We start from the raw sequence: 24,192 nt of genomic DNA on the forward strand, positions 1-24,192 counted from the left end.
TTTTAGGAAAAAAAGGAGGAAATAGGCATATCAAAAGCACATGTGCAGGCTTAGAAACAACGACGAGCCGTTGCCACGTGAATTCGTGGAGGGAACGTGGACTAGTAGTCCTCTGCTCTTGTTGCCCGTAGCTATAAAGGAAAAAAGAACACGACCCGTGTCATCCGCGACGGCGCTCATTATAACGCAAAAAAGAGCCGTACAAACTTCTGAATACACGGACTGTGTCCTCTGGCCGCTTCGCGCCATAATGAACTCGCAGCTCACGTGAACGTGGTCTGTTCTCGGGCTCGTTACAAAACTTTCCCGCAAACGGTTCGTTCTTTATTCCTTCCCGATCGTTTTATCCTTCACGTTATTCTCGGCGCGTGCTATCCGAGACTGGGCCAGGGGGGGGGGGGGGGGGGGGAAACGCGCGCACGGCGCAAATTTACGTTCGTCGTGTGAGCAGGTTGGAATAATGAGGCATACAGCGAGGCATACGGTACTAGCCACGTGTTCCCGACGTTTACGGAGGACATTACTGCAGGCCGTACCCCCCATAAAAAATAAAGAAGTTGAGGGTTTTACGTGCCGCAGCTACACCTGTGCTACCATGCGGTCCTGAGAATCCTCAACGTGCGTCGAAATCTCGACAGGCTGGCGTCTTCGTTTTCCGCCTCCATCATAAAAACGGTCGCAGCGGCGGGTATCGAACCCGCGTCCTTGAGCTCAGCAGTGAAACGCCGTAGCCACTGAGCCACCGCGGCGGGTCTAGTCCGCATTCGGCAGGCGAGGCCAAGCCTTTCTAGGTTATATAATCTCTGTACTCCTTCTGGAAAACATGAAGAGCAACGGATACTACGTATACAGGCAGCTGCCTTCTTTACTAAAGATTCATCCCAACGTTTCAGCACAAGAGCGCTGCTTGATGCGCCATCGGCGAGAACCTCTCTGGTCCCTGAGGCCCCCTGATTGAAACACTGCCGATGCAGCAGGGCGTGTCTTTCTTGCAGGCACAAATGTTCCTGACACTGCGCTGCCTCATTCAGCTGTCTCTGCTCTCTTTTGTACGTGCGGCGTTTGTGTCGTGATAATGGTGTAGGCATGAATGAAGCAGGACCCCCAGTTGATAGGGCTTAGGAACGCCATGCGAATGAAGCAGAACACTAGCGGCAGCGAGGGAAACGACAGCAAGAATTAACAGACGCTGCCGTGGTTGAAAGGCGCGACGCCAGGAAATGGCCTAATAAAACTTTTCTAGTACACACTTTGCTAACAGTAAACTTTTGATAATAAAGCCTGATAACAATAAAATGTAGCGGCAGCATCCCCGACTATGCACAATATCACAGCTTTGACGTTGTTTCGAGTGAAGACATAATGTATAAAGTACTACTCACACGTGTCGAACCAGTGAATGACCTGGATGTGACGAAATAGCCCTTAAGGATACTGCAACGCTAACAGTCCAGCCATGGGGAATGTGTTCTAATAATACAGTATATACTAAGTAGGAGCGAACTGTTTGCAGTGTTTTTGCGAATTCGTACATGTACAAGTACCTTTAACACAACTATAACCTCGCCAAACGAGGAATTACCAAGACTCACAAAGGGCCAGCACCCCCGACTCCGGCTCCGACTCCGGCTCACCACGTGAAACACCAAATTTGCGAAGGTGATAGTCTTTCCTTGGCTACTTCAACGCTAAAAATTTGGTCTGTATGTATGTATGTATGTATGTATGTATGTATGTATGTATGCATGTACATTTAGCCGCCCGACCAAAAGTTAAAAGAATTTGTGAATTAGGCGTTTTTATAGGCGAAGCCTTTCGAAACCAATAAATCTGGTAGCATACTTCATACTTGCCCCCATTGTTCATCAACAAGAAAACATTAGGCATATTGGAGGCAATACATAAATACAAAACTAATACTAGCAGTGTTCTTTTAATTAAACGTAGACGGGGCGTAATTTTTGCAGAAGCGAACAAGAAAAAAACGCGTCTAAAAGAGTACTTTAACTGCACAATACAAAAAGTACTCGCGCTGAAGCCTTGGTCTCGTGGCTCGAGCGGAACAGTAATAAAAGATTTCAAAACATGAGGCGCCAGCAGTGCGAACGATCAAACCTCCACTGCGATCATCATGGGAGGGCCGAGACAAGGGGGAAACGGCGTGAGACGTGGGCGCGGGAAAGAGAAGAGGCAGTTACGCGGCAGGGGCGACAGAAGACTATCGTCTGTCCGACGACATTTTCAGCGAAGCGAGCCAGCAGATACGCCACCCATGTTTCCTCCCCGCCCCCAGTCATGCCTTCCGTTGGCAAGTGAAGAAAAACATACGGGTTAATTTCTCTTCTGAAGGAGTTGTTGAGAACACAGGGTGGGATCACTACAGAATGCCCCCCCCCCCCCCCTCAAATGTTGTACAAGAAACATTGGCGACAGGTCTAACCCATCCACACTTCATTTGGTCTTTGGCTTTAGCCACCACACCCCACTACTGTCAGTATACAGAAGAGAATAAAGTTGAGGAGAGAGGGAGCAGTTCGAGATGTGCGTACGTACGTATGGGTACATTTTCCCTGGCCCAGGCGTACATCATAATCGGTGGTAACAATAATCGACCGTGCCCTTCGGTCTTCTCAGGATACTTTCAACCAAGTTGATGAGCATTGCTGACTGTTCACGGCTGTTTTGGGGAGGAGGAAAGTCACGAGGGAGGGAGGGGGGAGGCAGAAAATGGTGACGCGTCATAATGTAAAAAAAGGGGGGAGAGTGCACTGCTCGTCTTCTGCTCAGTCCCTTTCACATGTGTGCTTGATACCTATGGGAACAGAATAAATGTAAACTGCAGTAATTATGTATAAATTACTGGAGCAATGAACATATATTCAGAAAAGAACAGTAGGCGGTTGACCCGTTTGCTCCCGTGTGCAACATCCTCAGTGCAAAATGTCCTGGGCACGCGCAGCCAACTGCGCGTGGTAGATCAGCTCAAGCGGATCCTCCAAGTGTTAGCTGGCCAGCTAGCCCTCCAAGGGGCCACGACGACAAAGTGTAGGTTTTGTTCATTCGAAAGATTGCCTCGTTAGAATAACGCCGACATAACTTTAAGCGCAAATTTCACTCAAATAACTCTACCATTAGGAAAACTGAAAATAGCCATGCGACTCACTCGCGACTTTTCCGCACTGAACCTATGACGTATTATGGGTAGTTTGTTGCGATTGGCTGTGGCCCAAAAAATCCTACGCAAACTAAACTGGTTAAGCAGGGATTATAAGCTTGCAGAACGAGCTATTGACGCTTATATTTAGCGTACATTTAGCGTACATTCTTTTTATAGCAGTGCGAATGTTGGGATAAGCAATGGAATTTACGAACGAACACGTAAACAAAGAGGCACTAGTGCGTAGAATCCTTAGTGCGTACGGCGCTCACCGGCTGACACTGCACAGCCGTCGAGCCCGTTGAGTTTGCCTTACACGACACTGGCCAACTGGCGTAAGCGACAGCACCACTTACGTGAATCTTACTGTCGACTCATACACAATATGTAACAACACGATTATTATCAACCGTAACCATTAGCCAAGGCCGATCAGAAAAAAAAAAAACCGTGTGCGGACAGTGGTTCTTCAATGGTATCGTTACGCCATGTGTGAAGTTAGACGCTAACAAGGCTAACACTAAATATGTTTATGCCGTGGGCGGCAGGCTTAGCCGACATACTAACTTTTGCTTTGAAACCTAGATTCCTTCGATGCGTCACTGTCGACATCACAAAACCCCTGATTTAGCGGAAGAATTGAAATTTTGGCTTAAATTGGGTAATTTCTCAATGAATAAAGCATCGTTTGTGGCCGGACAAGCGCTGAGGTCCCTATAAAGCACCAAATATTTCGTATAAAACAAACTTGTACTTTGTCTCCATGGCCCCTTTAAGAGAGGAGACAAAGTAGGGGTGTGAGATGACTCCCATACCATTTCCGTGCAGGGAAATGGGCAGAATTTGCTTATTTGGGATCACTGTCAGGCATAGATTGCGTGCAGTCGGATTGCGCGGGGAAAGACATTCATTTCAATGTTGCGGAGGACTGTTTCTTGAGTCTTGTGTGGCTTGAGATAAGGCCAGAGAGAAACTTTCAGTTGCTGCCGATGATGGGCCAGGATGCCGTTGTATGGACGTCCTGTGGAGCTATGACGATGTGCATGGTCGTCCGAGTCAGACACCCTAAGAATTCGCAGTAGGTCGTCTTTTCTACAGCACTTCAGACCACACCACAGTGCAGCGCGGGGAAGATGCGTGAGCTGCCTCCTCCTTCCGTGCGAGAGACGCGTGGCCCGAGGTTCACACGATGTGGACGCCGAGAACGATGGGTCGTTGGGCAACTTGCGAAATACGCCCCGATTGATATTGCCCACACGCTGTTTGTGAATCGGTTAAGATATGACGTATTCAGGGTCCAAGGCAACGGCGGCCTCCTGGTCAGCGTCTACATTGACTGTCTGGAGGGCGAGGGAGGAGAGAAGGCTTCCCCATGTGAATCGACAACGGACAGGCGGGTGCTGGGCTGATAGTGCAGCAAGAAGCATCGGTATATCGCTTGTCTGAGCGGAAGGCGTATTTGGAGCGTAGGTAGGCGTCACGAGCTTGTCATCGGCCTGGATTATGAGTGGTATGTCTATGACGAGGAACGGGTGTAACAGTGATATTAGAAGAGATGCGTTGTAAGGAGACCGCAGAAGGGTGTACTGAGTAGCCGAATCGCCTTAAGACGGAGCGGATGGTAGCCCTTAGGAAAAGCCTTTCAAGTTGGATGCCTTTGTGCACCTGGATGACCTCTTTGAGGGTGTTGTGGGTATCGAGCAAAAAAGGAAGCGTCGTGTTGATAACTGGGTTGGGGGATTCTGGGCAACTTGGTATGTCTTCCGAATAAAGGATTTCAGTTTGGTGTGTTTGGCTGGCTTAACGACGGAGTATTTGTACGATAAGCTATTTTTTTCTTCTGTCAGGTCATGAAGTTGGTGAGTAATGCGGCGGATGAGGCCCGTAAAATGCGAGACTGTTGCCTGGAGTTGTGTAATTGTGGCGTGGCCCGTTCGACATTGCTAAATATGCAGGTCAATGATCCTGAGAGTTCTGTCTTGAGGAACGGGGGTGTTGTTGACTGTAGCAGTTGTGACTGAGATGGGCGTCGTCCACTATAGTGCGGGCTCGGAGGATGAGGATAGAAGACTCTTGGGGGCGGGGAGTTGTTTGGGGTTACTATTGCTTGTTGGAAGGAGTGTTGCGGTTGTCAAACAAAACCGTCGGTAGTTCTTATAGTGAGTTCGACGGTGTAACGATCATGATAGAAGCGACGTATGGTATCTAGGAGAGGTAGCAGGCCGAGAAGAGCAATACTGCAGCGTAAATTCATTGCGTGGCGCCTTTAGATGGACGATGAAAGATAGAACTCCGGACCCGGCCACTACCGACCGTGGCTACAGGGTTAGGGTTAAATTGACCAAGAAAAAAAAAACAGCCCTTTTCCTGCCGAATGGGATTATAGCTTGGCCTGCAGTCGCTGCCTCCGTGCAAAGTGGAAGAAGATGAACGGAAGCTCTTTATAACCAAAGCGGCACTTATTGGTTCCGAGATCCGGAATTACATCGACCCTGTTAAGCAAGGCCACCAACGTGGGGAAGCAATCTCTGCTTTCTCGAATAGAGGTACTCGCTCACTCTGTCGCGGTCGCTCTCTCCGAGTCGTTCACTCTCTCGGTGATTCGAGAGTGGGAGGCGGGGCGCAAAGGAGTTGATTTTAAATTCGCCGTCAGCACGACATGTCGCGGCACGCTGCGCTGAAAGCATTTTCACTTGCTTTTCTGGAGCGCTGCTTGATCGATTGGGCGGGGAGCTGCAAGACGGGTTTTCCGGGACGTCGAAAGTGCTATAGCTTGCATCGGATGCGAGAACTCCGGAAGAGGCTGCTTGTACATAAACTGGCGGTGATATTCGCTACTATAACATGGTCTCGCGTGTCGTCCGGCTGGTTTTATTCTTGTTGCATGATTTGATAAAGCTGTTTTTCTCGTTAGGCTCGATGAAGTACAAAAACGAGGATCGACTCTTTCTTTTCTCTACAATCAGTTATTCAGAGACACGCCCCCCTCTGAGGCACCACGGCCTTTGTGAGCCCATTGCGGGAAAAATACATATTTCTTGATGACGCATAGTAACCTCATTTATTGTATACATCTTTGCTCAAAGACAATCGTCTTACATGCTGCGCCCTTTATTTCCAGTTGTTAGTAGTTATTAGACTTGCAAGTACAAATCTCCCGCTACCTCCATAGTTACTAAAAAGGAATAATGTGGGCATTTTTAACGTCCTTCAAAAATGTTTGCTTAAGAGAATGCAATTCAGCAATAATCCTATCATTTAAGATACAAAATCCTTTGGAACTGGTAACGTTTAACAAAAACTTGGTAAGATGCCAAGAGAACACTTTTAAAGTAACACAATCCTTGCCTGCGTTTCGTACAAGTCACCTCCTTCGTCGTTTCCCTACCAAGGCCCCGATCACTTTATCAGAAAGAAAAGTGGCAGTTGGTACATGCGGCGTATAGCTGACGTGTCCAAAAACATTATTTGATGCCTACGGAGTTGTGTTTTGACTACTTCCCGCAAGCTCGCGAATGGAAAACCTAATCAAAGCAAGTTCCTGTCACCGCCTCGAAGGTAAGCCAAATCTCATAATAGTCAAATGATACATTAGGGTAATGCTTTGTCCTCGTTAGAAACTACTTGTAAGCTTTATGCATTTACCGTGTTGTCCGTCTGCTACAAAATTTTTGGCTTAGGCAACAGTCTTATTTTTCAACTATCAGTCTTTTTGTAGAAGGGTAACGTTCGGGTTCGGAAGAAATGTGGTTTGACAGTATTTTTATGGACGTATCGCGCAAAGAGGTGTCGGGTAATATAGGGTTGTAAACGATTACGAAGTACCCTACTTATATATCAGTTTCTTTATGTATGTGTGGAGGCGAAAAGCAAAAACGCCCGTGTGCACGAGATTTCGGCGCACGTTAAAGATCCCCAGGTGGTCAAAATTAATCCGGAGCCCTCCACTACGGCGCGCCTCATCGCCTGCGTTGCGTCGGCGCGTTAAACCCTGCAATCAATCAATCTTTATCTATGTGATCTTGTGGCATGATTGGCATTAAACGAGGCAACGGAGATTACCGTTGTCCACTTAATATTATGTACCCAAATTTTAAATTTTAAGCATTTTAAGAAAACTTTTTAAGAATTTAAGTCTAAGCTGACTATGAAGAAACGGCGTTCGTGTCAAATGACGGGGTAGTCTGCCTTGGTAATGTTACTTACGGGGGTACTTACGGGGGTACATGACATGGCTCTAGCTATGAGACAAACTAGAAGCGCCATTACTACCCCGCTAAGTTCCGTCCTGTATAGCTCGGGATTTTCCGGGAAGCTAATGACTCAGCCATATGCTGTGAAACAGTAGCAGCGAAAACCGAAAAACGAGAGGCGCACGTATACGTACACACCCTGTGCTTTGTTTGTGCACGAGTTTTATGAATACAGCCTCGTGATGAGTGCGTATGTGACCTCGTGCTTTGTATATTTGTGCTACTATACCTGATGTAGCAGTTCACCAACCACCACATGAACTTACTTCAGTTTTGCTCATTCTCATTCTGAGTCGCAAAAAGTTCCCAGAATTAAGGTTGCGTGGGTACACCATAGTAATGTCCATTCTTATTCCTCAGTCCCTCCTGAGAAACAGATTAGCAGATTAGCCCAACGACCTTCAAGGTGCCCATACTTTACCAGGGAAACCAATTTTGCAGTGAATTTCCTTGGATTGGCCTTCCGCGTATTCAGTTTCAAGGATCCGTTCTGTTACTCCGGTGGCCTACCTGTCGCTTTACTTCGATCATATGGCAGCTTCACAGCTCCATTTCGTTCATTCAGGTTGTACCAGAATGTTAAGGTGCGTCATAAGTAGCTGTAACAAGGATTTGTGAATATCACAACATATTTGTCTTGCTCGCTTTATGACAGCCATTGCCGGTTTACTGGAAGCATTTCCGTTTAAGGAGGACTCCTTTAAACTCACATAAATGCAGCCAGACAGTTCGCAGAACATGAAATTTCTGTAAATGTACGAGACCATGTTTCAATTGCTTTTGACGGTACCTGTACTCTACAAATTACTACAACTGAAACGTGTACCCTAACCTAGAATGTGCACTGCCTCCCTATCGCTAACGCGACACTAATAACCTTACTTGGTATGGGCCTGTGAGCTGATGGAGTATTTTTTTTTCAGGCAACTTCACACGATCCTATGTTTCCACCTTAAAAGTTGGCACCGAGCACGAGTTAGTTGATTACTCTTTTTCATTGATAGGTACAAGCTCTACCTTGTTGACTACTTAATTGTGCTTCCCAAGGGCACCTCATTTCAAAATAAGTCTATTCCTCGTGAAGATTTTGTGGACGGGGTTGAAACTGATTGCGTCCACGGCAATTGTAGTAATCTACCCTATCCAGTGTTATATTCCCTGGATCATTGAGCTTTAAAGTGGCTAACAGTAATATCACTAGGTTTGGGCTGAACTAGAAGCTTACCTTATCAGAACTTCGCACGAAATAAGGAAAGCAGGCCGTTTATTTCTCTGGGATTTCTTTGTGGAATACATCCTGTACATTGCAAAAAAATTACAAAGAAGGTCAGAATCCTATTACTTCAAGTGCCGAGATAATATCTATCATTTTCAATTGTTTTCTGTCTGTTTTTAGTTCTTAAAACTGCTCTGCTGTAGCTATTAATTTTTAGTCTGATAATACCACGTTGTACTCCGACTCCAAGTTGCTTTCAGTGATATTATGAGCTTCTACTCGTACTCTTTTCGGCTGTGCTTGTTATATTCTGAAGTCTTTTTTTCTGTCCGGCTGCGTCGTCCAATGCACTTTTTACTTCTTCATTGCACAGAAGGTCTCCTTCAAAGTCTCTGACTATACGACCTTCGTCTAAATACTTTCAAACGGTTATGTATCTCTGAGTCGAGATTGAGTAAGTAATTATGAATTCTAAATTACCTTGAAGCAAAAAAGCAGATTGAAAATCTACATGAAAAGCAAAAACAAGTGAATAGGCGCTACACAATAGCCTATCTCACCGTTATTACGGCGGTAAATTTTCGCTGCTAAGCGAGTCAAAAACGACGGGAGAACATTTTGTGTTCTGGATACCAATGAATCTATACAAGGTATAAGCTTAATTTATGAAAATCAAAAGTTTCCTATTGAAATTTCCGTTTTGCTCATGTCTGAAGCGAAATACAGTTTTATTTTTACAAAAAGCCGCGTGCTAATTCTAAAATTGTAACTGTTAGTTTGACTCACGGAACAATTACTTTTAAACTTCCTTGCAAACAGTAATTCGCAACTGTCTTTCCGTAACGCGCATAGGCCTGTCGCAATTTAACTGTTGGAGATTACCTTCAATGTGTGTGAGGTTGAAAATTCTTCCGATGCGGCCCTTCTACAGCGTATCTTTCCCTCCATCCTCATCACTATCGTTATTTCGGCTGCCTCTAGGGGAAGTTACATGCAGTGTCCTGGCCTTGCCACGATAGTGTGCACTTTCCCATTCAGCTTGACGAGGATGTTCTGTTTGCAGATGACTCCTCAAACCTGTTTCTATTGTTCCCCGCCTGGATCCTGCTGGTGACATACTTCTCATCTCTCTGTTTTTCAGGTACTAAATATGTAACCATCCTAAATATGTAACTATCCAAACAGAGCTCTTAACATTTTCTCTAGTGTTTGTTGCAAACCATGTATTTCGTTTCTCGTCTACTTATTGTCAAACATCCCTCTTCCAAAGCTATGCTACAATGTTCAGGTTTTGGTTCTGTGCTCCATTTCGACCTTTTACAAAGAACAATGTCACCGGAGTACCAGTATGCACCGAAAGACTTCGTTCCCTAGAGTTCTTTGTAGTAACATCCACTACTGGGTGAATAAAACTAGACGGAGAGCGACTTTCCGCTCACAATTTTCCATTTCACAATTCCGATGACGGCGAATCTTTGCCGTGACATTCCTGAGAATTTTTGGATTGTTAAGTCATGCTTCTCGGGTGGATACTTTTCTCGAAGGCCCTTAGAGACCTTTTGTCTGGGTATTATATCCCAAGCCTTGTCCGGATCGATGAAGATTACACAGAGCTCTCGATTCTGTTATCGAATCCTCTCCTTCTTTTTTTTTTGTTTGGAGACTGCGCAGGCAGTGGACCTCCAGGCTAAATATAAGGTCTTGCTGACCGGTGCAAGACTATAGAAAACAATGCAAAACTACAAAACAATAAAAAAGAATAAAATACCAGAATACAAAACAACTCACACCTCTTCAGGTAAAATCAAGGCCAAAATAAATAACACGGGCCACGAAACGTAGTGCGTGGGCTTTTCAACCATGCTACGTCTATCCCCCAGAAGTGCGAACTTATGCCAGAAATGACATTCGCGACGAGATAATTTAAAACGCTCTATATCCTATAAAATAGGAGAAATCGAGCATTTCTTGCTATTCCTCTAATACTGGAAAATACCATTGGCGCCCTACTGGTTTCTTTTTCTGAGCTGCTGCTGTCTTTACCCCTCACGCCCCTTGGGATGCTTGCAAATATACCATCTCGCGGTCAGTTTGCCAGGAGCGACCTCAGTCAACCAAGGCCATTTGTGCGTAAAGGCGCCAACAGCATGGCAGAGGTCAAATGGCGGCCTTTGCGAAAACATCTGGCCATGACTGCTACTGAGGTGATCAGCGACGACATCACGTGAATTCATCGCTGCGATTCCAATCGATAGAACTTCTCCGTAATGACTTCACCTCGGGGAAAGCCTGATCCTATCTCGTAATCCCTCGTAGAGCGAACAAGAGGGCGGACGCCGCACCCTCGAGGTTTCAGCCTCAGTCCGGCGTGGGAGGCAGCTAATGGTGTTTACTCTACTACTCTGCGAAAACCTGGACCCGATGCTCTCCCATATTGTTTTCTATCCCCGGCCATGCACTCTGTGTTTCGGGTAATTGAAAGCGGTAGGCAAGCGCTGCTTCTGGTAACCGTTGTTGCCTGCTCTTAGAAGGGCGCTCACCCCTGTGTATTTTTGTGGTACTTTGTTTCCATCACGTCTTGTTTTCCCTGATGATTCCTAGTGCCAATATGATGATAACGCCATCATTCACGGTGCTGCCTTTTCCCCCGCATTGTTGTTTGTTCGTCGCTAGCCCAACATAGAAGCAGAAAGAAATTCAGCGCATCCAAATCATGCACGGCTAACCCGAGTTTCAAAGAATCCAGTTTCGGCGTCAATCTGCTATCCAGTAGAGACTAAAAGATTAAAATTTTAAATTTGGAAGCTGCTGCTTTCGGTGAAGTGACCGTACTTTTGAAACCCGGCCATTTGTCCACTGTAACCGGCTGTGCAAGAGCTGCGACAAGTCGTCACTACTTTATTTCTGTGTGCTCGGCGATTACTACCAAAAGACTTCCAAATCTACCCATTCAAGCGTTGAAGAAGGTTGTAATCGCAGTATAATGATCGTGAGGGCGAACGCTGTCTGCTAAGGCCGGGTTCAGACTGTTGCCGCAACTGTCGTAATAACTTTAAAGAATGACGTCATTTCACGTCTCAGCCAAACGAACTGTGGTGACACGCCGTTTTTTACGTCCATAGATCACGATATGGCTTTTGTGTCGGTAGTCTGAACTTAGCCTAAGCTATCGCGGTGCGTGTATGGGTACATTTTTGCATTCCTTATTTCCATCTCTTATTTCCATCTCTCTTATTTCTTATTTCCATCGGTACAAACATGCCTGCCGTTTACTACGTATGTCTTAAGGAGTGCGCTGTTTTACAGCGTCAGAACTGCAAAGCCGCACTTGAGAAGATTTTGTGTACATGTTACGCTTAACGCTGACTTCCCTTTTAATTTAACATAAGAATCGTCGTCAGTTCTGAACGATGGCACGTTCCTGCGAAGCTACGGGGAAATACGGTGGCATGTGTTTATGAATACTATATTCACACTAATCTTTAATGCATTCACTTTTGCCAATTGTCTTGCCAGACCGGTTTTGTAGTTTGCTTGCACATATTGCTGGTTGTTATATGAACACAAATGCACAAACTCAGACAATAGTTTTAGTACGAAATGCCTGAAAGTGTCTGAAACTTTAGAACCTTCTTGCTCCCAGCACCAGGCTATATAATTTCATGGCCGTTCTCAACACCAGTACCCTATATTCCTTAGTTGTCCTCAGCCATTAACACTCTCGGCGCACTCGTCGCTATGACTAACGACAACCTTCATCTGCATAGTTCACCGTTAGCTGTTCAGCTGATTGTCGTTAGTGGCTTCGGGCGCTTCGCTGCCACGCTGAACCGCCCTCAATGCGCCGTCCTTTCTGCTGCCTGCTCATCAGGGCGACGAATGTGGCGCGTAGCGCAGTTCTTGCGCGCAGCGGTCACGTGCTCCCCCTGCCAACCCCTCGGCACGTTTATTGAAGTGTGGCGCGCGTCTCTGACCGGAATTCTGTGCCATCTCGCGCTATTCCTCCTGTGTTAGACACGCGGCCTCACTGAACTCTCTCGACTGGTCACGATGCCTGCGGCAACAGCCCGCTGCGACCACCGGGATGAAGGATCTGCAGGTTTGAAATTCAATATCGCTGTGTAGTTGGCCGAGTTCAGATAATCTTTGGAAGTAGGCGCAAGCTGAAAGCATGTCTTAGGCGGTATCCGAACAAGCAAGCTGTTTCCGCAACAGGACATATTACACCATTATAGGTAAAAACAGACACCTGTGGATGTACCCAGCCTCCCGGTTGTCGGCGAAATTTTGTCTTGAGGGGGCACACCCATCGCATCACGGGGGGGGGGGGGGGAGAGGGGGAGAGAAAGGGGCCATTGTTGTGGTGTGGCTTGCGCGCTCCTTGTATACGCCGTGAAGGCAGATCGTTGCCTCGGTCGCGCGCGTAGTGTTTGTGCCTGCAGAAGACGCTCCGTGCTTTTCAGCGTTATTCATATCTAGTATATGACGCGCTATATAAACAAACTCAGCCGAGTTCGTGTGGCGGATGGCAACGATCGTCATTCGTCCCTACAGAAGTACGCCATGCCGGAGTGTCGCTCTCGTAGACGCCATCCGAACCGCCAAAACCCCCGGCGGCTTCCCCCAGAGCCGGAAACGCTGATTGGCTGCAGCATTTGATGGAACCCGCCAATAGCGGCGCTGTAGTCTTTAGTGGCAGGTTACATAAGAGGTAAAAAGCTACGTCAAAGCTCCGTTGAATGGTGATGACAATTCACATGTAAACAAGGAAATAATAAAAGAACTCTCATCCAGTGGTCGCGCGCTTCAAATCACAACCTATTTAGGCCCCTTCAAGCTGATATGTCTCGCATCCCTTGGATATGCATTCGGAGTAGATTAGTTATGAATGAGCGCTATTTTAAGGATCAGTAGATTAAAAAAACAAATGATTGCGCGTACGCAAGCGTCTTTTATAGGGATGGCCGCCATCAACGCTCGAACGAAATAAAATTTGCTCATACCTCTATGTCGGCGCTAAAAATCTTCGTCGGTGATCCACCTTCACAGAGTGAAATGGCTAAGGATAGGTTGTAAATAGTCACGCGCATCCGGCATTCTTCAGTATACATTCACTGAAAACAGACTACTCTAACAATCTAACGAAAGCGTTGTGCAGCGTTACATTTTTTAGTGGGTGCTTAGACCCGTCATAATTGAATACATCACCATAAGATGGTTATTGTTTCGTGCGCTCGCCTAAATTAAGGCTAGTGGCAGCGTGGCGCGTGAATTGCCCACTGCGTCTTTATTTTGACGCATTCTCGATCCTGGCGCATGAGAGCGCCCGCCACGCTTGCCACGTGCGCGCTAGTCCAGCACTGCGCGCGGAAATGAGCCCCGGGTGCGTATGCAAGCGGCCGTACGGGCCATTTCCTAATAATGGCGGTCACCAAACCGGGCCCCCCAGCAGCGGCACGCGTCTCACCGGACGATAAACGTGGCTCTGCGCACGGGAAAAGGAGCGCCGCCACCGCTTGTAGTACACAGCTCTCGTTCCTCCGTATACGCTCCCATCGTTTCTCGGAAGAAAACACTTCCGCTGCCGGCGCCACCGAAGTTTCCGGTAATGTTTGGAGACGTCGGCGTTAACGAGCCCAATGGAAGCTGGGCGTCCCGTGGGCATACCCTTTCTGCACGGGTCAGCGCCCAATCTCGGTGGAGCTCTCTGGGCGCGCGCCCCGCCGTACGCCAACGGGAGGACACTTCTGGGGCCAACTCCGAAGCACACTGCAAACCGCTCGCGTCCACGGGACGTCGCGCTTGCCATAAGGGTTGTCCGGGTGTTTGGAACGGTCTTCCTGACAACGCCTGCTGTCAAGGCCCGTTTGAGTAAACATCAGCCGAACAGGTGACGTAAACATGCAGCTTGGTAATCGGAGGAGATATTGTACTTCACGTGCTTTCTCGGTGCGAACATGCAGTTATGTATACTTTAGATGAAAGGATGTCATTATTGAAAAATCTGAGAGCGCTCTCACGTAGAGGTCCGGCAGTAACCACGTAGAGATATTTCCAGGTTACGTGCGACATCCGATAAACTATTTCGTAATATTGCTCGTACGAAATTCACCGCCATTCTAGAATTCAAGCGGACGCTACGACCGGCCAGCATCACGCTGGCCGTCCGGTTGAAAGAAACTGAATCGCTGTTGTCCCCTACATGCATCGTATCTCACATGGCCTGAAAAATGTAGCCCGTCGTTACGGGGTTCGGGTCGTTTTTTCGGCCTCGAACAAACTTGAGAGAATATGTAAAATGGTGGAAAATAAGTTGTCAGGACAGAAAGCTGGCAGCGGGTGCAATGTGAAACATGTGTCACCGTTTGTTCCATGGTCGACGGGCATAGTATACTCCTTGCCGTTTTCATGTGGTAATGTGTACATTGGCCAATCAGGCAGGTGCGCAATGTACGGCTCATGGAGCACCGTGGTTCACTCAAGAATAATTCATTTGCACATATCACTCGGCACTGTAAGGCCCACGAGGAAAACAGTCAAGAAAAATGAGACCCATTGTATAAGGAAACGTGTATTCTTTGGCGCCACAATGACGACTTGACAAGAGAGTTGGTGGAAGTGTTTCACAGAAGAAAAAGTGAAGAGAACTGCATTAGCCATGCTTCTGTGACACTGTACGATAAGGAATTTGCTTTCCTTGTCAAAGGCGATGCCTTAGGTTGTTGTGTTTTTTTAGCCGGGGATTGGGCTACGATAAGATTGTTGGCGCACCGCTGTGTAGTGATGACGTTTAGAGACACGAGTGGTGTATGATTGTATATATCTAAGTTTTCTTCCGAATAAAGTTTTAGTTGAGAGTTAGCGCCGTCTTGTGTCCCCTCTTCCTCGTCGTCGTGTTGTTAAGCGCTGCTTACGATGGTGGTTACAAACATCTTTTAAACCGAGTTTTGAACAGCTTCTGAAAAGCCAACACTAGAAAGGCAGCTCTCCCTAATGTACAAGCAAAATAGATACGTGAATTTACTAACATCTCGCTTTTTATAGAGCAGAGCTGTCACTTATTTGAGGAATTAAACCAATTCCCTTAATTATATATTTCCACGAAGAATCAGCCATGGAGCCGTAGGAAACACGGCCTCGTTTATTTGATTGTAGGGTTTAACGCGCCGACGCAACGCAGGCGATGAGGCGCGCCGTAGTGGAGGGCTCCGGATTAATTTCGACCACCTGGGGATCTTTAACGTGCGCCGAAATCTCGTACACACGGGCGTTTTTGCTTTTCGCCTCCATCAGAAAATCGGCCGCCGCGGCCGGGAATCGAACCCGCGACCTCGTGCTCAGCAGCGCAACGCCTTTGCGACTGAGCCACCGCAGCGGGTCGGCCTCGTTTATTGCAATTTCTGACCATAGCAACGAACATTCGTCGGCTTTTAGCATGCCGCGACGTCACTCGCTGGATTCTCGCTCGAGTTTCAATCGGCGCGCATCGTCAAATTGCGGGAAAAGCTTTCAAGCCTGGCGGAAATAACCTTGTCCTACGTAATCCCCCTCCACCGCCTCCCTTATTATTACCCTTCCCCTGCACTTCAGGAGCCCACCTATCTTTATTTTCGTCGACGGGAACATGGCCCTCTTACACTTGCCCATAGTGATCAATTCCTGCTGCCCTTCTTTCTTTTGTGATTAGCGTAGCCCCCCTCGTAAGACGTCCATGACATTCGTGCAAACGAATTATAAGCTGGAAAATACGGGGTGCTTTGCGAAAAGTTTGAGTTTCTGCATACGTGAAATGGGCGGAGATGGGGGCTATAGTGCCTTCACAGTAAAATTACGAATTACGCTTACATGCCAGAACAACAGCAATATTTTGCTTGCAAGAACCCACATCTTCAATTTCACTCGTTCAGGCTAGTATTGGCCTTTTCATGTTCTAGTGGTCTTGGGTAGTGCCTATCATTATGAGTGAATTTTACAGCGTCAACCGTGCTAGGCGGCCTGTTCTGGTTGCGGGTCGGTCGGCCGAAAGCATCAACCGTGCTTCGCTATACTCTACAGCGCAACGCAGCGAAGCTCACCGACGAAGTGGATGTAAAGACCACGACCGACTATTTTGTATAGACACTGTTATTTCCGATAAACGCAAAATGCAAAAAAGCGAGGAGGTCACGTGAAGTCATACGAATAGGTGTCAGTTGAACTTACAGTGGCAATATTCATCAGTACGAGGGTGAAGCGCTGCAATTTATTTTCGCCATTTTGATGGTATAGCATCGCGATTAATTCGTCATTTCTACTAGTGTTGTAAATCGCCCGATAAGTAATCAACTTAACGCAGTAAGAATTCAAGAATTAGTCAATAATAATACCTCCTGTTTTAAACCAGCAATTATGTAAGACCGAGGAGAACCGGGTATTACACAAATGGAGACCTGTGTTCAAATTCCGCCTGATCACGCATGTGCTTTTTTTATTCGGTGGAAATTTTTTGACCGGACGACAACAACGGCGTTTTGTCGCAGAATTGGGCGCTTACGGCTTTTGCCTTAGAAATAGTGCACCTAAGAGCCCAATAATTGTGATACATGAAGTAAAAGGTACGATAGAATTACTATGTCCAGCAAGAAATTTCACTTGGAAAGGTGGTTTGCGCTGTAGTATTACGCTGTGCATACGAGACCTTTTGTACTGCAGACGACAATTGAAAAACACAGTAACTCGGGCCTCACTGCTATAAAATTAGCTCCCTTGGGCTGAGCTATCGGTCATTCACGTGCGTCCGGGTGAAGAAGATCCGCGGATATTTTTGTAGTGTATTCGCATCCCCATTATCCCATATCGTTCGCATCCCCACTGTCGCATCCTCTTTATCACAGATCGTTCTGTGCTGGCTCATTACACAGTACAAAAGCAAGAAGAAACGGAATAGACAGTATAAAACACTGTACTGAAATTTTGTTCCCAAGAAGCCGCTAAATTAAAAATTCAGGGGAGCCTACATTCACGCGCAAGACTTGAATGGCGGAGCTGTTGTATGTGAGCATGGCCGGACACATAGTTACGTTTTAGTATCATTGCTTATTTGCAGAGTTGCGGTGTTAGTAATCGTCGTCATATGCAGCAAAGAGGTCGTCGTATTCTGCGCGGCGACTGGTGGATGCAAAGTCATCCTCAGCATTGTAGACTTCCATCAGCTCTCCGTCATCGACTCGAGGCAGCGGTGGCGGGATCTGCAAGTCGTCTCGGGAAGGAGTGGCGCACTCGTAGCCGTGTCTCCGTTTATCCATAATGGCTGCTAGAGAATGTGGCGGCCGCGGTTACCTCTCCTAAGCAGGGTGTCTTTTCAAGTTTAGCGTTAGCGCTGGAGTTTTTTTACGTGCACGGTAGTGCTTGACGACAGCTGTCGTCAAGCGCTATCGCTAGTTTTTTATTATTTTTTTTTAAGTGAAGCTTTTTACCTCTACCTCCCAAGGGTTCTGTCGCGACCATTGGTGTCAACAGAAACCTCCCGCAAACAAATAGAAGTTACTGGCACCGCCAGGAAACGATCCTGCAACAAATACAGTAACGGAGCCAGAGCGCGTTGTCTTACCGACTGAGCTACGAACCTACTTTTTTTATTATTATTGCCGTATGGGCACAACAAAACAAGTACTACACAATCAGCCCACAGGGCTGAGAAAGGAAAGGAACATATATAAAAACAGCCGCGCTTTTGCGCTGGCGGTTACGTTTTTGTGAACTTTTAAAGGAGCCATGAAGAGAAAACACAAGTTTGGTTCATTCGAAAGATTGCCTCGTTAGAACCATAACGACACCACTTATAACGCAAACTTCGCTCAAATAAGCTACATAATTAGGAAAAAAGGAAATGACCATGCGACCCACCAGCTTATTTTCCGCAACAGAACCTATGATGTCACTCGAGAATGCTCTGCGATTGGCGGAGGCCGGCAAAAGCAAACGCATGTTAGGCAGGGCTTACAGTTTGCATAGCGAGCTAAATGCCCGTGAAACATACTGCACATTTTTTTTATGACAAAGAACGGTGGAGTAAACGGTTGAAGTTCCGAACGAACACGCAAGCGTGTATGCCAATGCGTACGAAACTACCGCCAGCCGAACTCGACATCTCGTCGTCGCCACCGTCGCGCAGACGAATTTTCGGGTACAAGGCTCTTCGGGGCCAACGAACCGTCCCAGCACGCACAGCCGCGACCTTGCTTGGTATCGTAATCCCTTCACAGGAGGTTGGCCGTCATATCGCCAACCAGCAAAGGTAAAAATAGAAACAAGGGGAGTAAGGAACACAGAGCAGAAACGAGATAGTGCCACTCGTCGCACAGGTTTCGGTATGGAGGTCGTGTTGGCTTGCTGCTGTCGTTACGAGCTCGTTTACAGTTTACAACCACTGAAAACTTCTGTTTGTTCGAGTACTTTACAATGAAATTTCGTTGCTGTGTTTTGAAATGCCCATGTAGTACGGGCAAATCGTCGAGGGAGTGCGACATCCGCGCCGGTGAGATCTCCTTTCATGTGCTGCCCAACGACGAACCTCGGCGAAGCAAGTGGCTATGTTTTGTGAACTTTGCAAACGGCGGAGAAAGAGAGCTAAAGGAAGTACGAGTGTGCTCGCTTCATTTCCGAGGAAGTGATTACGGCAGGGACCCGTACATGCTGGCGCTCGTCGCCGACTTCGTCAAAAGCGCTCTGACCTTGGGGAAAAAAATTGCCGTACACACCGCGCATTGACGCTCGAATCTTTCTGGTCGGAGCAGAGAGCTCGAGCGAACGGCTTTCCATACACGATACCGGCCAACTGGCATAAGCATTACTGCTACTGAAATTGAAAATACGGCACATACGTACCAGTCTGTATTCGTCCGTCGCGACGGGGCTGACGAGGCAGCGGTGCCGACGGCTGGGCGTTCGTCTGTTGCGGCTATCGCGGAATGGTCGCTTTCCCGTCCACCGCGTATCCCACAACTCTTGCCGCTCGTGCACTTAGAAGCATTGAGCGTTCAAGTGGTGTGAGGTTGTTAAATGCAAGCCCGAGCTCCTCGGCGAGAGTTTTGTTCTCCGGATCAGGCGATTCCATGACTAGGGCTGCGGGTGCACTAGGTTTTACTAGTATTTTTAAAATGGCCGCCGTCTCGGTCGACTCCCGCGTGTGGGTGCTATATGGAGTCGACATACTAAGTATCTATTTCATGGACCGGCTCGTATGACGCCATTGTTCACGTGACGAAATGTGCAATTTTTGCGGGAGATTTAAAATTTTGGCTTAAATTGCCTTATTTCTCAGTTAATAAAGCATCATTTGCTTCCGGGAAAGCGCTTGGGGTACTATGAAACACCTAATCTTTCGAATAAAACAAACTTTTGTTTTCTCTTCATGGCTCCTTTAAGACAGCTAGTTCGTTCATAGTAGTGATCCCACCATCTTCGTACTCCAGCTTAACAAAAACTTCGCGCAGTTTACACACGTGCTCTACAAAGTGGTTGCCCACCGATTTTGCATTAACATCTGCATTTCTCACATCCATTCTGCTCCTCCAAATGCTATGTAAACCCAAAAGAAACAGCAAATCGTATAGTAAAACATCAGGTTTCACATCAAGGAAGCGGAGTCCTCGTGCCGGGATGGGAAGGTCTTTTTTATGGTATGTTGCAAGACACACCAAAAGAAAACGGCGTCCCAAAAGTCGATGAACACGTGTTCAACATTTTCTGGTTTTTACACAATGAATATTCGGCACCCCACGGCAAGAATAAATCCTTCTCTAACACCCATGTTTTAACGGGGAGTGTATTAGTATGCAGTTTAAAAAAGAAGGTTTTAACAGCTCCAGGCACTGGCATTTTATTTACTCTTAGCAGAAAATGTCCGGAGCCAACTTTCTACAATGATCTATATATCGGCTCAGGGAACAGACAATCGATAAAGTCACAGGACAGTTTTTAATGGTTCACAGTTGACAAAAATTCAATAGGAAAACGGGTCATTAAAAACGACGAGAAAAAAAACAACTTCTCTCAAAAAGAGGCTAACCGAGTAACGGGTCACATTTGCTGACGACACTACGAAGTTGGGTAAAGCACTTCCGACCGTATGCTGCAAGAAGGTGCGGATAAACGGGTCCCCGTGATCCCTTAAAAACACGAAACGGGAAACAAGTTGTCTCTCAAATAGATGTGGGAGTGACAGCCCTCTTTGTTGAACTTTCCTAAACAAGTTGCTCCGACTCGTCCTCTCATAAGTTGATTGCCAGACAAAGACCGCAAAAATGCGGTGAAACTTTTGAACACTCAGTCCAGCGCAAGAGAGGGCCTGCATGATATACGAGAGGTTTGACACCAGGGAGACATTACAAACTGTTGCGCGTGCAAAGATAGAAAGGCTGCGGCACTCCAACTTTGCCGTTTGCGCACGCATTGCCTGAGCTTTTTCAGCCCAGTACCCAGTACTATTTCGATAATTCCCTAAGGGTACTCCTAGATAAGTTACCGGTTCTGTTGACCATGAGATGCTGTTAAACATATGCGGGGTTTCCATCCACTCACCATGCCAAAGTCCAACACATTTTTGAAGGTTAACTGCGCTACACGTCATATCGCAATATTCTTTAGTAATGCTCATTGCATCACTAACACTCTCTTGGTTATTACAAAAAAAGGCAACACCATCAGCGTAAGACACCACTTTAACCTCGCAGGATTCAAGGAAAGACCTTGCACGAGAGGACTTGACGACAGCTATCGTCAAGCGATATCGTTAGTTTTTTTAAAGCGAAGCTTTTTACTTCTATCTCCCAAGGGTTCTGTTGCGACCGTTGGTGTCAACGGAAAACTCCCGCAAACAAAGAAAAAACGTTACTGGCACCTCCAGGAATCTATCCTGCAACGAATACAGTAACAGAGCCAGAGCCCGTTGTCTTACCGATTGAGCTACAAGCCTACGCGTAGACGGAGGAGACAGACGGTGCACTCACCGAGCGCATCTGCGTGTTTACCCCCTGCGTTCTCGCTGAATGCCACGTGATAGCATCACGCTATCTATCGTGCCGCTGTGCGCTCCACCCACGGCACGTGTTGCGGCCGTATTCGCGCCTTGTGCATGCACTAGGTGTTATAAAAATTAAAGGAAGCTCACACCCACGCATGGCATCTCGTAGCCTCGTAGCCTCCGTCGGCGGCGGCAGAGACGGAGGAGAAGTCAGATTGTCTGACACCGGATTTGAGCATCCTTCAATTTTATGAAGAGTTCCCACTCATGTGCTTCACCAAGTCAACTCAGCCAGCCACCGTTCATGAATCATGCATTGATTTAACCTTGGCAAAGAATATCTCTGAAATAATAAAGGGTGGGGTTAAGTGCTTTTAATTATTTCTGGTTTCCCTTTGTGTAGATATGGAAAAACAGCGCTAAAACGGGACAAAGAACGTGACAAGACTGGGCGCTGACTAACAACAACGAGTTTTATTTCGCCGTGGCGGAATATATACCCTCGGAAAACACGAAAAGAAAAGAGAAAGGGAGACAAACAATCAACTGATATACAAGGCGCATGTGCGAGAAAAACTTTCATTGATCAAGGTATCTGTGTTCTATCTGTGTTTATTCCGCCACGGAGAAATAAAACTCGTTGTTGTTAGTCAGCGCCCAGTCTTGTCACGTTCTTTGTCCCGTTTTAGCGCTGTTTTTCCATATTCAGTTATGTACCAACAAGCCCGCACCAACACACTTTGTGTAGAGCCACGTGTGTAAATTCAAGTGACATCGCATGGGTAATCGGTGTGGGTGTCGTTTACAGCTTCGCTTTTCAACCATCTTCACAGGGTGTATTGGCGCGCTTTTTTTTTCCTAAAGCCGCTGGGCGAGCCCGGGAATGGGTGGTGGCGGGGAGGCGCGCGCTCACACGAGCGCTCAGCATTTTATCGCTGCTCCTGGCTTGTGCCGGTTTTTTTTTTTTTAAATGCGCGTGCCGAGGACGCTCGGTGGTCCCCGCGAGGCACGCTCTCACAAGCGCTCGGTATTTTCTTGGTATTTTTTCCTGCAACGGCGAACTTACGGCTTGTACAGCCACTCCGCTGTTAAAACGCAGTCCGTTTTTTACATTAGCTATGCTTTGTGCTGCAACAACAACCCTTCCAACTAAAAAAAAATGCTTTCGAGTAATTCCAGAAGATATTTCGAACAATACTGCATGACATCCAGGTAACGTACGTCCACAATTTGTAAACAGCCCCAAATTATTTATTACCGGAATAATGTGGTATTATCTACCCGCCGCGGTGGCTCAGTGGCTAAGGCGTTGCGCTGCTGCGCACGAGGACGCGGGTTCGATTCCCGGCCGCGGGGCCGCTTTTCTGATGGAGGCGAAAAGCAAAAACGCCCATGTGTGCGAGATTTCGGCGCACGTTAAAGATCCCCAGGTGGTCAAAATTAATCCAGAGCCCTCCACTACGGCGCGCCTCATCGCCTGCGTTGCGTCGGCGCGTTAAACCCTACAATCATTCAATGTGGTATTATCTGAAACTGAATAACTGATACTTAACCGTACCGAAATGAAAACGTTACGACAAGGGACATTGGCATTTACTCACCTACGCAGCATGGAAATTTACGCTTGACTCGAGCGCTCCATGATACGCATTCATCAACAGACGGGATAAGCTATCGGCTAACCGACATTTTTTACACACCTGTCCATCGAGGACCTTCGGGCGGGTTAACGAAAGCTGCATAGACAGCAACGCGCAGTGCACGCAATGTAATAATAGCGGCGAATACAGGCATTCAAATGAATTGCAGAAACTCTGTAAAGCTTATCGGCACCAGCGCCGAAAGAAGGCCATTAAAAACTTGTCTGGAATTTTAATGACAGCTTCTTTGACGTAGCAGAAACCAAACCAATTTCGATTTTTGTGTTCCGTGGATGGGGGAAAGAATGTGACAAGGCAATTGTATGGACAGAAAGTATGGTTGGGAACGAAAATGGGGGCAACAGCAAGGAGCAAATTACTTCCCCACATCATAGACATACAATCCTTTTTTAGCCAACTTTATTGGCTATTACGACGCTCTCAAATTCTTACCGCCACTGTATTCTACTCAGGGCTAATAGCGCCATAAATTCTTGATAGGCGCTCAAGCAACGCTGCAGCAGGTTCCGCCTGCATTGGGCATTACCGGGCCGCGCCTGCATGCCATTTGGCTGTCCATAGTGGCCGAGATAAGGGGCTTCGCCGCTGCTGGCCGTCTGATAATGCCCCATTGGTGGGGTTCGCGTCGAGGTAACTTCGCCTGCTTGCATGAGCAGCGCTGCTTTCCGCTGATCGTGAAATCGTATACACGTCACTTAATGCCAGAAGTGCAATTCTTGGTTATTGAAGTAGGTTGCGAATTTATTTATTTATTTATTTATTTATTTATATAATTTTATTATTTATTTATTTATTTATATATTTATTTATTTATTTACAATAACCCTAAACGCCCTCGATGGAGGGTATTACATATAGGGGGGGGGGGCTTTGAGAAACAATCAGAGTGCATGTACATTCAG

At 46.9% G+C, this 24,192-nt stretch overlaps 1 protein-coding gene across 1 annotated transcript in view; it reads right to left on the reverse strand.

Annotated features, from left to right (window-relative positions):
• The window catches only part of LOC144159576 (phosrestin-2-like), a 360,527-nt gene that overhangs the window by 251,023 nt on the left and 85,312 nt on the right, over nucleotides 1-24,192 (reverse strand). The gene's annotated exons all lie outside the window — the stretch shown is intronic.

This window comes from Haemaphysalis longicornis, unplaced genomic scaffold (genome assembly GCF_048455015.1).
Source record: "Haemaphysalis longicornis isolate Haplotype H1 unplaced genomic scaffold, Haemaphysalis longicornis Haplotype H1 scaffold_1, whole genome shotgun sequence".
Lineage (NCBI taxonomy): Eukaryota > Metazoa > Arthropoda > Arachnida > Ixodida > Ixodidae > Haemaphysalis > Haemaphysalis longicornis.